A 16,537-nucleotide genomic window follows, 5' to 3' on the forward strand; every position below is an offset into this window, starting at 1 on the left:
TATTTAATCTATCAAACTTGGGTTCTCTTATCAGAGACTAGACATTAAACAGTCCAAATATTCCTCCAACAGGGGTTTTTCTAGTATGTGAGACTCTTGCAGTCATCTGTAAAGAATAACAAGGACCCCTCAAAGAACTGCCTCAGGATTATCCCCACATATGTCAGAGGAGGAAATCCCAGAAATGATGTGCCTACCATATAGTATGAAATATATAAAAAATGCTAAGGGCACAGGGTGTGTTTACTTTGTTGTTTGAATACAGACAACACATACTACACAATGTTAAATGAACAATACAAAATTTCGTCAGAGAAAATGAGTTATTTTAAAGAATGTAAAGACAAAGAACTTGGTTCAGGGGGAATTACATTGAAGGAAAATATTTCAGAATAAATGTTGATGAGCTTAAATGCAAATCCATGGTTAAATACAGTAGTGAAAAAACATATGGAATTCTACATTTTATTATTGTAGTATAATTTCTGTAAAATTAAAACTGTCTAGATAATGCCAGAAACAATGCTACATTCAGTATCTGGTAGTTTAAAAGACAGACTCATATTTAAAGAAATGTTCAATGAGCATTAAAATGTTGGAGGTAATAAGTTTGAGTGAAGATTAAGAAAAATGTATAATTTGACAGAATGGCAACTTCACAGGAAATAGAAAAAGAGCGTAAGTGCCACTAAAACAAGGAATCACCTAAGGTGTCCCTTAGAGGGATGTTAAGGAGGAATGGTGATTGGAAAGTATGAAAAGGAAAATAGAAGAATAAACACAAGAAAAGTTTCCTGACATTCAAACTTTTTCAGTCTCTAAGGAGTAAATGGAAAATCCATCAGTTAGATCATATTAAACTGTACTATTCAAAGTATTAATGAAACTTTGTATTTCCATTTCTCAACTTTGCACTCTGGGAAAATATGTGTGTTGCCCTCAACAGCAGAATTCTTCAGTTTTGGTTTATTTTCTTTTTAACTCCTCCTTCATCAACTGTCAATGATACCTGGAAATAAAGACAAGAGATAGCCAAAGTGGAAATGAGAAGTTCCCAACTCTAACTCCCAATGTAAGTGAATATATTGATCCACCTAATTTTCTCATAAAAGGATGTTGATGGTTAATAAATGATTTGTAAATAATTCCCAAAATACTACTGAAGCTACAGTTTCTGTGGCAGAAAGTCAAAATCTATATATTTAATTATTTCAGTTGTCTAAAAGGTATGGATTAGATAGTTTTAAATCTTCATAATTAATAGACAAAATCTGATCTCCAACTCAGATCATAGGGACTCTTAGTTTTTTAAAGTGAAGTGACATTTCCTTGATATTAAAAAGTTCACCTTAGGGGTGCCTGGGTGGCTCAGTCGGTTAAGTGACCGACTCTTGGTTTTGGCTCAGGTAATGATCACAGGGTTGTGAGATCCAGCCCCAAGTCAGGCTCCACACTCAGTGCATTCTGCTTGAGATCTTCTCTCTCACTCTTCCCGTTCCCCTCCCCCTACTCGCATGCTCACTCTGGCTCTATCTCAAATAAATTAATAAAATATATCTTTAAAAAAAGTTCACCTTAAATGTGCTTGAGGGTTAAATGAAGTAAACCAGATGTTCTATATTAATATTTTTAGGTATCATCTTATTTTAGCACAAATAATATGTCAGATTACCGTTTAATATTAAGTAATATTAGGGGAGCCTGGGTGGCACAGTTGGTTAAGTGTCCAACTCTCGGTTTCCACTCAGGTCGTGATCTCAGGGTCCTGAGATGGAACCCTGCGATGGACACCACACTCAGCACAGAGTCTGCTTAAGATTCTCTTCTCCATCAGCCCATTCTCCCCCGACCCCACTCTCTCTGTCTCAACTAAATAAATTTTAAAAATCTTTAAATAATAATATTACTAATTTGTAATGACTTGATACCTAAATAGCTCTGTTTTTGTATGGTAACAGTGGTCTCTTTTATATATTTCACAATTTTTACTGTGCAACACCACAGAAGACTGTGGCAAATGTTTTCTTACCCCTGTCAAGATGATATATGGATATTATGGAGGTCAGATGTCTTCAGTGAGTACTATTTTTCATTCAAATTTATTCTTCCTTTTGCAGACTGAACTAGTAGTCCAGATATTTTTCATTAATATTTGCAAGATTTTTTTGCAGATTTGGGGAATGTACCAACTAAGCTTTCCATAGCATAACTCTGTGAGTCGCTATTTATCCAGTATGGCTCAGGCTTCACTTGTATATGTGCATGACCAGTTACTTTGATCACTAATATAATCTGAGTGACTAGAAAAGAAAATAAAGCCAGAATAATCTTTCACACTTTCTTCTCTCTTTTTTGTGAACAGCTCCTATTTTCTCAAAATAATTATTCTGTATAAATTTTCTCAACTATTTTTATGGATCTCCCATAAAACTACACCAAGACTTTCCCTTTACTGCTGTTCACAACAAACTTGGAGTCCTCTTTCTACTGCTGTTCTCAAGGTGAGTTTCATTCTTTCTAGTTGTGATGCTAAACTGCGTTCCCACCTCCCCTGCCTTACACAGTGGGAGTGGAGGAAGCCTAGAGGTGAGTACGCAAACACACACACGCGCGCGCGCACACACACACACAGAGTATAGTTCCTTAGGCAGAGAGACCCTGAGCTATTTGTCCTGTGGATGAGGAAGGAAGGAAGATGCAGAGGAAGGAACATGCTAAGTTCTAGGACCCTAGTCTGCTTCTGCTTAAGACGGAGAACTGAGGTTTCTGAGGCCAGCCTTTACCCTACTGCTTTTTACCACAAAGGATGCCTGAGTGACCTCCACAAGCACCTGTGTCTGTCTGCTAAGATACCCAGAGAAGGGATTCTATTTGCTCATGGAAAGCAGGATAAGAGGCCTAAAGCAAAATAAGTCTCACCTCACTGTGGGATCAGAGTGCATAATGTGGAAACATAGCATAGAGTTTGCTTCTCTGGAAGGTACATTAGGGTACATTCATCTACAAGAAAAAATAAACTAGTTAACAGGAGTTTAAATAAATGGGAAATTATTGTATTATAAATTTATAGGTAAATGGCTGGTGACATGGGTTTGGCTAATGTAATGGCTATTGTCTGATTCATTCACCCTTCCCTCATGGTCCCTAGATAACTGCCAGAACTGTAGGGAACATGTCCCCATTTGAGCAGAAAGAACAAGGGGATGAGGGGAGATCTGAGCAGATGTCTACTTATCTCTCATTAGCCACACAACACGGCCACCCTCAGTTCTAAGGGAGGCTGAAAGAGCAAGAATTTCACTTTTTCAGTCTCTATAACTGGGGTCAGAAAGGGAAAAAAAGTTGAAATTAAATGCTGAGCAAGTCAACTAACAGTGTCTGCCACAAAAGGGATCCTGGGCTCGAACTTACCCATTTATTTTTATTTTTCTTGGAAATACCTAGGAAGCACACCACACCTGTTGAGTAACACCCAAATGCTAATGTCACTGTCCACTTATAAGTTAGGGAGTTCTTCCTTCTTTCAAAGAATTTGAGCATGTTGTGTGTTCTGGGGGCCTGCAGGTTTTTTGGGGTTTTTTTTAGATGCCCTAGCCACCCTGCTTGCTATGATCCAACTATTAGCAAGGTTTTATATTCTATACTCTGGTTATATACTCTATACTCACATTCAAATGCTAAATTGCAGATAAGGAAACTGAATGAAAAAATACGTTCCCTCTTAAATCATCATGTTCATTCATTCATATTTTGTTCAATATACACAATATGATTATCCTAATCACATCCCAGGCTCAATTATTCTTTTCCTTTGCAATTTCAGATGGCGCCTGCAAGCCTGAATGTCTAGTTAAAAACTCTTGTTTGTCCTTGGTTTTTCCTCTTGCCTCAATTCTTCCTCTAATTCCGGCTCTACCCACCCAGTTTTTGATTTTTCTCACAGAACCCTTTGCTTTTCTAGTTATTAATCTCTCTCCTCAAAGAAAGCTTCCTCCCTTGGATGCTATGTAATCTTTCTGAAGACCACACAATGTGCCTTTTTTGTGTGATGATGGTGGACAGATGTGATTTTCCAATGAGTTCTATTTTGCTTGCTTATTTATGCATTCTTGAGACTTCAGTCGTTAGTCTGGAACAAAATAAATCAGGATATTCATTTCTCCTAATTTATACTGAGGTGGATTTTCATTAATTTGAAATGATTTTTTAATTATACAAAGTTCTTAAACCCCCTCATTGAAAATTATAAAAGATACTAGACAAGGTTCAAAGGCACAAGTTTATCTTTCAAAAGGGATTTTTGAAATCAAGGCTTTTGTTACCTAACAGTACCTTATTTTTCACAAAACGGTTTTCACAATATTTATGCAAAATGAGCACAAGTAAGTGTTCCACAAGCCATGCATCAAAAGATTTCCAATTATATTCTTCTTTGAAATGACTATTTCATGTTAACAGAGACTATTTGATCCAGAAGAGAGTTTATTAGTTACCTAGCATGAAATCTTGTTTTACAGATAAGGATATGGAAAACACAGAAGCTGACCAATGTGGTCAAGGGTCCAATGGTTAGAGTGGCAAAGCCAGGATTGCAAACCAGATTCCCAATGCTCAATTCTGGGCTCTTTCACAATCACCTACCTCTCAAGAGCTCGGCCTATGATAAGCAATTACAAATAATCGTCCCTGGGTCTGGAGGATCATGTGGTAAAAGGCCCAGACAGCAGAAGTAGCTGTTTGGCAGGGCCATATCAGGGCCATGTCAGGAACTAAGTATTGGGTGGTGGGCAAGGAATGAAAAGAAGGAGGGAGATCAGACCATGAATATGGGCCTGCTAACACTTGGGACGGTGGGACACTGGCACCTATGTTCTCCACATTCACTGAGCCAGACTGGGACAAGGGTGGCAGGAAAAAGGCTGCAGGTCCAAAAGAGAGATAGAAGGAATCATTTTCAAAGACATATTTCTCTCAGAATCAGAAAATTAAACAAGTATCACCTGGGAGAGGCTAGTTGTAGTTTCCCTCCCTCATTAACTGGTTTAAAACACGCTGATCAACTGATTTTCAGGCAATTTTACTTAAAAAGTGTGGTGAGGTAGAGTAGGGAACAGGAGAAAATCAACCCTCACAGCAGATTTGGAGGACATTTTTCAGAGGACTTGTACCAGCGTAGCTAGCAGTTCTTGTAAAAGCACGCTTGCTCTAAAAGAAAATCCTTTTTTGACTCAGTCTGCTCCTTAATGTTTCTACATTCCTATTCATTCATCCATTCAGTCATCCAATTTAGAAACTACCTACTATATGCCAAGCAACTTAATCATTGTCAATATTTACAATAAATAGAGCTTCTTTAATGCAGCGAAGGCTTGAAAAACATGAAATCCCTCTTTTAAGGTGTTTGTAAATATTCATTCTGCCAATTTGAAATAAGTACTGTTTGTGTTCCAAGCAAACAACTCCAGTGTCCCATATTAAAAAAGCAATTAGCCTTATCTTCTGGAATGTTAAAACAACAAACAAAACATTCCTAAAAGAGTTGGCCATGAAAGAATCGGGTGCATTCGGGTATACCAGTTCAGAGGGTATGTTCTTACTTAAACCATGGTATCATGTTATATAACACCTACTCCCATTAAGAACAGCACTTAAATAAATTGCATTATGGTAGCATTAACTAATACATTTTTTTAAACTTCAGAGCAATTTCCTCGCCATCTTGGATTAAGATATTTGATGTACATTAATTATGTATAAGGACTTAGTTTTCTTCCTATCTCCCCAACCTCAATCCTACTCCTGGTCTTCAGTAAAAGAGATTAAAGAGAAAGAGGCTTTGTTAGCGTAAGGCACACACACAAAAGAACACATGACCATATTTAAATATGTGTCTCCATGTGTAATAGCCATCCTACTAATAACACCAATGACTGAATTACTCTACCTTGCTCTCCTTCTAGGGTCCTAGTTCTATCTGGAGGAGTAGAATCATATTCTGCAGATCCCGTATATCTCTGGAAGGGACTTTGGGACCACATGACCTTCAGGGGGACATATGGACAAGAAACAGATCTTCCTCTTGTAAATATTACTGCTTTGTAGTACAACTTGGAATTGTTATTTTATTTTACTGGTAAGTTTATATTCCATCCTACCAAATGATGGTCTGTTGCCGTGGGAAATAAAAGCCATGTCTTAACTGCATAGTTACATGTATAATTAACTTACACACAAATTAGCCAAACAATTAAATTATATATGCGGTTCCAAATGCACGTAGTATATATCTTGTTTATATTTTTGCCTTCCAGTGTGTCTTCAGTAAAGATTGTTAATATTCCCTAAGCCACAAGCCATGTGAGGCCAGAGAAAAGTATATTTTACACAGTCCCCAATGGATTCTATTGCCCAATGTGTTCCCCCTTCTCTCTCCAAACCACTTCTATAGCCAATACAAAAGGATTACCTGATTTATCATTCCCAGGGATTTAGGCAGAGTGCCACTAAAGAGACCATCAACCCGGAAGCAAATATCCATTAAAAAACAAAAACCAAAAAATCTTCCTCCAAATAAGATGCTACTGACAAGCTCATAAAAAAGACATCAGCAAAGAAAAAAATTCAAAAGATAACATATTTCATCCAGCACCTGGTACATTATAAGCACTCATGAAGAGAAAATAATCCCTGTGTTTAAATGAGAGGACTAAACTGAACTGTCCACATTTAACTATGATACAAGCAGACAAGAAAAATATCATCAGGGAAGACTGTTACCCAAATAGTTCTCCAAAAAGGGAGGAATCCAGAGAGGTCTTGTAAAAATTTCCAAAATAAGATCTCAAACAAAAATCAATTAAACCATTTTAAAATGTAACTATGAAATGAGGAGGAAGGATTGAAAAATCTAATAATAATATCCTATCATTAGGAAAGGCTAAACTGGTTGTCTAAATGTATTTCACTTCATTTTAGAAGGAAAGATACTAGGCATTCCCTATACTTTTTCATTATCATCCATTGCAGAGAAGTTAGCCACTTTTGGCATATTTGCCAGATCAGTCTAATCAATGATTACTAACATATGTTTTAATATCCAAAACCTAAGAACTGATGCTAATGCCAAAGAAAACAGGGTGGAGACAAAAGAAATGTAAGGAATTCAGCCTCACCTTTCCAAATTTTCACAAGAAACTATGTCATGAAAAAAAAAACCACTTGTATTAACAGAGAACGTTTATTTTAACTTGAGTGTGTAGATGAAACAATGGATGGTAGCTGAGCCCAGGATATGGAGAGAAACAACATAAGTGCAGAAGGAAGTACAAAAGTTGCCTGTGAATCTGGTTCCTCCATTTTCTGTCGGATGCTATGTAGGCTCCCACTGAGGGACAGAGTGTGGACCCAAAGGCTAGACAAGAGTTAACCAACTTCTGAATCCTCTTCATTCTCCACCTACCACATCTATTCTCAAAATACAACCTCCACTCACCTACCCCCCAAAAAAGTTCTCTTCAGTTTAAAGTAGCCCCTTAGGGATGTGTGTTACATCTGGCCCTATGTGATGTTTTTCATGTGTTATCTTATTTGGTCCCTAAAACAACTCTGTGAGATATGCACTACTATTATCCCCATTTTTAAGATGAGAAAACTGAGTCTTGGAATGATTAATTCACTCGCTGAAGGTGAATCACAGAGCTGGGATCTGAGTTCAAAGAGGCTAATTCTAAAACCCACACTGTTAACCGGTGTGATATACCTGTGATCTAAGAAACTATCAAATCTGTCCAAATTGCCTTCTGAAAAAAATGAGAAGAAAGAGAAAATAAGAGCAGAGGACGTATTCTCTCATCTTGTCACCCTTCCCCCCAAAACCCATGTGGAAAGACCGCTACTTAAAATTTTATTCAAAAATGACTATTGTGCTAGTGTCCATGCACTTTTCTTAAATTTATTATAATAACTGAGAATCTTTCACCTTTCAAAGAGGAACTGTTATCCAAGACTACGTTCTTGTCAAAATGTAATACCTTTCTGCTTCAGTCAAGGAATTGTATGTTATCATGTTGGGAAAATAATTCACCTACTCTTGTTCAAAAAAATATAAATATATTTATACCTCCAAAAGTTTCCCTGTGTCCTTTTGTCATTTCTCCCTTCTGTTCCTTCCCTCCCAGGCAGCCACTGATCTGCTTCTTGTCAGGATACATAGGTTTTCATTTTATAGAATTTTATATGAATTAAATCATATAGTATGTACTCATTTTTGTCTGGCTTCTTCCACTCAGAATAATTATTTGAGATTCATCCATGTTGTAGTATTTTTATTAGTTGTGTAGCATTCCATTACATGGATATACCACAGTTTATTTATCCATTACTAGTTAATGAATATTTGGATTTTCTAGTTTTTTACTTTTAATAAGTATAGCTACTATTAGCATAAATGCACAAGTTTTTGCATGAATACATGCTTTCATTTTATTTGAGTATACCAAGAAGTAGAAAGACTAGATCACATGGCAAGTTTGTTTAACTATTTAAAAAACTGCCAAATTGTTTTCCAAACCGATTTTACTATTGTATATTTCTAACAACAGTATATGAGAGTTAGGTAGAAGAATAACTATGTTTTTCTCAAGTCATGATTGCCAAGATAAAATAGATACAAGTTCTAGAAAATATACTGGAACACAAGATGGAGGTCTCCAATTTCTTTCTTGGTGATGAGTTCTACTAAAACTTACATGCTTAAGAAACTTACACTAGTATTCCATTTCAGACTTATCTTCAGAGCCCCATATTCAAATATCTAATTTACAATCCATTCAGTTACACATAAGAAAAATCTCAGAATCATTCTTGAATCCATATTCTTTAATATACCCATATATTAAATGCCAAGTCCTGCTGTTTCAACATCTTAAAAATATGACCAGTCTACCCCACTTCTCTATCCTTAGCTTAACATCTCATTATCCCTTGTAAGAGCCTTTGAAATGGTCCTGGCTCCAGAATTGGATTTCAAATCCATTCTCTACACATACAGGTGGGAAAAGATTTAAAATAAAGATATGACTATGTTGGTCCACCTAACTCAGAAGATAAGGTTAAAGCTACCATTGCACATATGGCCCTCCATCTTTCCAGGTTTGTTATTCACCACTTCTGCCATCCTTTATTCCACTGAACTGCTTGTAAATCCCTTGCATACCATGCTTTCCTGCCTCCATGCTGTAACATGTATGGTCTAATATCTCTGGAATGGCCTCCTGCCAACTATTCACCTAATTAACTTGGTGTCTTTATTATATTCAATAGGAAGTCATCTGCAAATCCTCAAATAAGATGGAGTTCTCCTCTTGGTAGTTCCATATATCCATGAGTATACTTCTGTGACAGCACCATTGGATTATTTCTAGTTACCTATTTATGACTTTATCCCTCTAGAATATGAGCTCTTTGGCACAGAGTGTTTCTAACTCATCATTGCATCCATGGTGCACAGAATCATGCTTGGTGCTTAGCAAACACTCAATAAATCTACACTGAATGAACAAAAATCTCAAAGTCTGAGAGCTTTGGGAAAAGCTAATCTGCTATAAGGTTCTGGGATGCTGGAATATATTGGATCATAAATGTAATACCAGTAGAGCAGGGACCTGCAAATCTGCTATTAGATGCATTTTGACATAATATGTGGGTATTCTAGATTTAAAGTTTGACTACATTATAAAAATTCCCTGTCTCCACTGGATGGATGTGTTTTTTAGTTATTACCCCTTTGTGTAAATGATATAATCTCACTAAATGGATTTGACTTTCAAGAGAAATCAACACATTGTCACAATAAAGTCATCACATAGCAAACTTCTGTAGGATTCTCCTACAGTCTTGTTGGCAGCATCTGGCTCCTCAGGGAATAGAAAGTTGAGGTCTAGATAATAATTTCTTATGTCCTTGTGAATTCCATTAGAAAAGTAGGTGATAAATACATTAAGAGCTCCTGAAATGAATCTCTTAGAATATTGCACTAAGACAAAAAAACAAAACAAAACAAAAACCTTTAGAAGAAATTAAATAATTAATTGTTTTTGGAGACCCTTGACCAAAACAGGGAAATGCCTCTTCAGAATGGCTCTCATCTTCTGAGGATACATCTGCATATGAAGCAGGGCAAGGATGTGTGACTCAGAAATTCCACTCACTGGAAGTCAAAGGCATTTTTTTTCTATCTGGGCTTAAAGCCAATGTCACCATAGCCTTTACAGACCCAGTGTAGCTGTGAGTCATTTGACCTTAGAAGTATAATCATAAAGATAAATTTAAAATAGCATTCCAGAAGCAAATTAATAAGGCTGAGGCACAGAACTAAAAAAGGCATCACTATATATATGAAATTGCTATAAAAGAGTTTGAAATTTTCACTTATATTTATCCCTTAATGACCCCCACACAGAGAAAACTAAGTTATATCGTTCCTCAATCTAGTTTACTGAAAAAGGAGATCATATGACTTAGGTTAAATTCAATCAAATTAAAGAAAAGTTATTGTACTTACTAAGTATAAGGTAATTAGCTAGGACACAATAGTGAACAAGATAGAGTCTGTCCCATGGTGTACAATAGTATGTGAAGAATTAATTTAGAACTAAGGATGAAATGGAAAGCAATGTTAAATTAATGTATTCTTTAGATTATATTTTACCTGATATTAGTATTGCTATGATTTATTTTGTTAGTCATCGATATAAATTTTGATTCTCATATTTTTTATTTTTTCAAATCTTTTATTCTTTTTTTTTTAAGATTTTAGTTACTTCTTTGACACACAGAGAGAGAGAGCACAAGCTGAGGGAGGGATAGAGGGAGAAGCAGACTCCCTGCTAAGCAAGGAGCCCAATGTGGGGCTTGATCCCAGGACCCTAGGATCATGACCTGAGCTGAAGGCAGGGGCTTAACCGACTGAGCCACCCAGGCGCCTCTTGAAATCTTTTATTCTTGGAATCTCCTGCTCTTGTTTTATTGATATGCTATCTCTTGAATGTCCCTTAAGATATTAATGATTTTTTTAAGTTTTCTGTTTTCTCCATTAGTTCAGTTTCCTCAATTTTGTTTTTCTCAATTATTTGGTGATTCCTGGTGTGTTAGAATCCCTTTTTTGCTTCCGTGTGATTTCAAGCATTTATCATAGGATTTTGCAATTGGTTATCATAAAGGAAGGGTGACCTATGCTACTAGGCAGAGAGCAGAATGCTAGCAGTAGCATGTCTTCTGGGTTTGGGGCTTCTTGCTGCTCCTAGGACCTCTCTGTTTCCCTCTGTCTCTGTCTCTCTATCTGTCTTTCTCTCATCAGAGACAACACATATGCTCACTACCCTTCATTACAAGGAAAAACATTGCTAAAAAACTTTCAGATTTCAACAGAAACACAGAAAAGGAAAAGAAATAACTGGCTCAGGTATGCCAAATATAGTTTTATAATTAAGCACCTTAAGAATGATCAGGTTTAATCTAATCATGACAGCATTCCTGACATGAATTTCACAAAACTCTTGCTTTCTAATTATTCTGGATACACCCACATAACCACACACACACACACTCAGCCATCTTGCTCTCTGCTAATTATTCTACATGTGTGTACATTTTTCACACAATGGTCCACAAAATTCTCAGTTTTGTGAACATATAATTTTATTTCATCTAACAAATTCATTATCTATCATGAGCTCCTATATCTGCATTATAAAAAAAATCTCAGTTTATTCAAATTCCATTTTTCTTAGTCCAATCCTGTTATTTCTTTAAACCAAACCCATTTTTTTTCATTCACATTTAAGGTATATGTGTTCCTGTTTTATCCCTGACCCATATTCCTTAGTCAAGGGGATATGTGGAATTGCCACCCTACAGTGATGGTGGGAACAAAAAGTCTTTGGAGTCTTCCTTTTTCTCCATCGTATGCCGAGATCCCTTTTAATGATGTGACTTGATTCATATGGAACTGAGGAGTATGTGTGAAGCATAACTTACACTCAGAGAATAATTGTCAGTGGGTGGGTCACCTGGCACTTTATCATTGCTAATCCTTACCCATTGCTGGTATGATCCTGCTTACTGCTTTCCCAGTCCCAAGATCTTTTGGTCAACTTGTCCCTCCTCCCAAATGCAGATACACCATTTTACTATCCCTAGTAGAGTGTTCTACATATATGAGGCTGCTGCCTTTCAAGATTCCCAATGAGTAGTAGGGCACAAGACCATTTATTCTCATATTCTTACTTAAAGTTAATTATATCATCTCCTCCCCATGCCACACTTCCCCACAAACCAGACTCCTAATGGGGAATAACAAATCATGTGGTCACTACAATACTAATTTACTTAATTTCTAAACTCTCCTCTTCCTTTGAAGTTTCTTTATCTAGTATGAAGAGGAGAAAGACACCTATTCTCCCTGCTAGTGGACCTACATCAAATCCTTTTGCTCTTAAACTGAGATAGCTTTTGCCTTATAAAACCTTAGGCTATAGAATGTAGAAGTGCTTTGTTCTCACCTGTGGGGACTTCCTTCTCTGAGCAGCAGGTGCACCCCTCCCTCATTGCCCAATAGGAAGAAGGTGGCAGTTCAACAGGGAGAAGAAAAAAGTTCATATCAGTTATATTTGAACTATTACTCCACCACAAATTAATACTTCCTATGCCATCTTGCCATACATTTCTTGTCTCTGCAATAAGACTGAGTAGGGTTGTCTCAAATGTGCTATTAGCTTGAGTCTGATCTGCATGGTGTGCTGTAGTTTGTCTTCATGTAGGGACAGCAGAGCTAGTACTTCAAGTAGGCCAACTGGTTAGCTCAAGAGAGGCTGTGATTAGCCTGATTGATGAAACATTAAATTCTCTTTCCTGTCTTTCCTGGAAGGATCTTTCCTTTGTTCAGATATCTTTTCTTTTTTATCGTATTTATTTTTTTCCAGATTTCCTAAGGAATAACTGACAAACCTAATTGTACAAATTTAAAGTGTACAATGTGATGATTTAACATACATATACATTGTGAAAGGATTACCAAAGTCAAGACAATCAATGCATCCATCACCTCATATAGTTAACTCTTTTTGTGTGTGTGGTGAGATCCTTAGTCCAATTCGTAGAGATACAGGTGCAGTCTAAGGCCTGTTACTAATAGTTGGCAGGGACAAAGTAAAACAATTATGTCTGTCACACTGTTTTTCATTGCCTTAATGCTTCACTTTGTACCACCAGACTACATTTCTCAAGGCTTGACAGAGAGAGAGAGACCCAAAAGGGCACACCCTAGTGCTCTAACATCCAGGACTAACAAGCACAAAACTCAACAGAGCACTGTATTGCCAATCTATTTACAAAGGAATAGGAAGATTAAATTCTCTCTAATTAACATTAAAATTCAGACTGCCTTTCTTAGACTCCCTGCTGATGACCAGTCTCTGTGAAATGATCATTCAGCATTAACCTAGCTTTGGATTGTTTTAAAACCCAAATTTCTCTAAAAGCCTGGTAAGTGTTGTCCTAATTTTATTTGATACAATAATTATTTGGTAAGGGTAGCATTTCTTTATGCTTTGATGGAATATATTCATCCTCTAGGCAAGTAATTGTAAAGAAGGAAGAATCAAAACTCTCTTTGTAAGAAAATCAGTTACAACAAAGTACTTCTTGAAAATTTGAAAAGAAAGTCCAATTCCACTTCTAAAATCATTAACTAGAGGGAAGATGAATACATTCCATAGTAACTAGAAAATGATTGAACTAATTCTGAAATATCATCTAATGATTTTTCAATGTAGTGCTCATAATTAATGCTTTTTATAATAGGGAAATAGCATAAACTTTTCATACTTTGTGTATATTTAAAATAAAAATATTCATGAACAGAAGCAGCATGCCTTGATGGATTCAGAATTAGGAGTTATGAGCCCAAGGCTTATTCTTCAATGGAACTTTTTAAAAAAATCACTTAAGTGTACCACAATTTTTCTTTCATGAAATACATTTTTCAGCTTCATAAATCAATCAGAGAACTCTGGACGGATTCACTAAAGCTCCTAATAAAATTTTATAATCTGAAGGCCAAATAAGAGTGTTAATTCAAAATGAAGATATTTTCTTTTTTTCTCCCTGGAATTTTTGCAGTCCATAATCTACAGACAAAAATATAAAAAAATTGAAACATTGTTATATTCAACTATGTGAGAGGCATAAGAATTATCTAGGAGGAAAGGAAGGAAATGCCAGTGATTTTAATACTGAATTGCCATCATCATAAATAGTATGTTGGAAGGATATCAAATCACACTTATCAGGATATTTTTATATACAGGGGAAAAAATTTCTACTACACAGTCAACTTCTGGCAGTGGCATTTCTCACTCTGATACATCTTGGAAGATCACCAATGCCAAAATAAACATCAAACTGTTCAAAAAGCACCTGGATTATTAAAAATAAAATGAAGTCCTCATGTCATATTTTGGAGCTAACTATGAATTCAGTGACTGGCCTAGAAAAAGTACTCAGAAAATATTTTTTAGAGGGCGCCTGGGTGGCTCAGTTGGTTAAGCGACTGCCTTCGGCTCAGGTCATGATCCCAGAGTCCTGGGATCGAGTCCCACATCGGGCTCCCGGCTCAGCGGGGAGCCTGCTTCTCCCTCTGACCCTCTCCCCTCATGCTGTTTCTCTCTCTCTCTCTCTCTCTCTCTCTCTCTCTCTCTCTTAAATAAATAATAATAAAAATAAAAAAAAAAGAAAAAAAAAAAAGAAAATATTTTTTAGAAACAATAAAAGTGTTCATTGGTCAGATTGGTATATTGATAAAATGATAACTCAGGGTTACAAAGACCAACACTATCTCTTGTTTCACAAGAAAGTTATATAAAAAAAATTACAATGTGATAAATTAAATGGAACAATAGAGTCACATCAAGTTTTATGGGAATATAATAAATGATAAATAGCTCTGCCTACAGAGTTTGCACAAGCAGGCACAAAATAAGTAATATTTGAGCTGGTTCTTGAAGCATGAATAGGATTTAGGTAAATACAGAAGAACAGGAAAGGATCTCCCAGAAGGGCCAGCATGTAAAAGGCACAGTATTTTTTTTAAAAATCTCTATTTAAAGCAAAGTGGGCAGGTTTCAGGGTGTATGTGTGAAAGAGTGATACAAGATGTAGCTGGGAAGTCAGGTTCAGGTCTTGTGAAAACATCTGTAAACTACTGTAAGGATTTTAAATATTTTCCTTTAAGTCTCGGGAAGCCACTGAAATTATTTAAGCAGAAATTATGTATAATTGAAATGGTGTTGGAAAAACTGGACAGCTACATGCAAAAGAATGAAACTGGACCATTTTCTCAAACCATACACAAGACTAAACTTGAAATGGACTAAAGACCTAAATGTGGGACCTGAAACCATAAAAATCCTAGAAGAGAGCACATGTGGTAATTTCTCTGACATGAGCCATAGCAACATTTTTTCTAGATAATGTCTCCTGAGGCAAGGGAAACAAAAGCAAAAATAAACTATTGGAATTACATCAAAATAAAAAGCGTCTGAACAGCAAAGGAAACAACAAAACAAAAAACAAGCTACTGAATTGGAGAAGATATTTGCAAATGACATATCTGATAAGGGGTTAATATCCAAAAATATATAAAGAACTTATGTAACTTAACACCAAAACCCCAAATAATCCAATTAATAAATGGGCAGAAGACATGAACAGACATTTTTCCAAAGAAGACATATAGATGGCCAACAGACACATGAAGAGATGCTCAACATCACTCATCATCAGGGAAATGCAAATCAAAACCACAGTGAGATATAGCCTCACACCTGTGAGAATGGCTAAAGTCAAAGTGTTGGTGAAGATACGGAGAAAAAGGAATCCTTGTGCACTGTTGGTGAGAATGCAAACTGGTGCAGCCACTGTGGAAAACAGTATGGAGATTCTTCAAAAATTAAAAATAGAACTACCATATGATTTGTAATTCCACTACTGAGTATTTACTCAAAGAATATGAAAACACTAATTTAAAAAGATACGTTCATTGCATTATTTAAAATAGCTAAAACATGGAAGCAACTCAAATGTCAATCTATAGATGAATGGATAAAGAAGATGTGGTATATACACATACAATGGTATTACTCAGCCATAAAAAAGAATGAAATCTTGACATTTGCAGTAACATGGATGGATCTAGAGGATATAATGCTAAGTGAAATAAGTCAGTCAGAAAAGACAAAGACCATACGATTTGTCTTGTTTAAGAAACAAAACGGATGAACGTAGATAAAGAAGACAAACAAAAAACCAGACTCAACTATAGAGAACAAATTGAGGTTACCAAAGGTGAGGTGGTTGGGGGGATGGGTGAAATGGGTGACGGGATTAAGAGTACATTTGTCGTGATGAGCACTGAGTAATGTTGAATCACTATATTGTACACCTGAAATTGATATAACACTGTATGTTAATTATACTGGGG

At 36.2% G+C, this 16,537-nt stretch overlaps 1 long non-coding RNA gene across 1 annotated transcript in view; it reads left to right on the top strand.

The window, feature by feature from the left end:
- Window positions 1–16,537, top strand: part of LOC141373811 (uncharacterized) — a 53,620-nt gene that overhangs the window by 25,630 nt on the left and 11,453 nt on the right. The window contains exons 2-5 of the long non-coding RNA XR_012380132.1: window positions 1,022–1,072; window positions 2,005–2,075; window positions 2,363–2,501; window positions 5,961–6,133. This is a non-coding gene — a long non-coding RNA (uncharacterized lncRNA). The remainder of the gene's footprint in view (window positions 1–1,021; window positions 1,073–2,004; window positions 2,076–2,362; window positions 2,502–5,960; window positions 6,134–16,537) is intronic.

This window comes from Callorhinus ursinus, unplaced genomic scaffold (genome assembly GCF_003265705.2).
Source record: "Callorhinus ursinus isolate GAN/ISIS: 27379988/994484 unplaced genomic scaffold, GSC_fseal_2.0 scaffold12, whole genome shotgun sequence".
In the NCBI taxonomy this organism is placed as follows: Eukaryota; Metazoa; Chordata; class Mammalia; order Carnivora; family Otariidae; genus Callorhinus; species Callorhinus ursinus.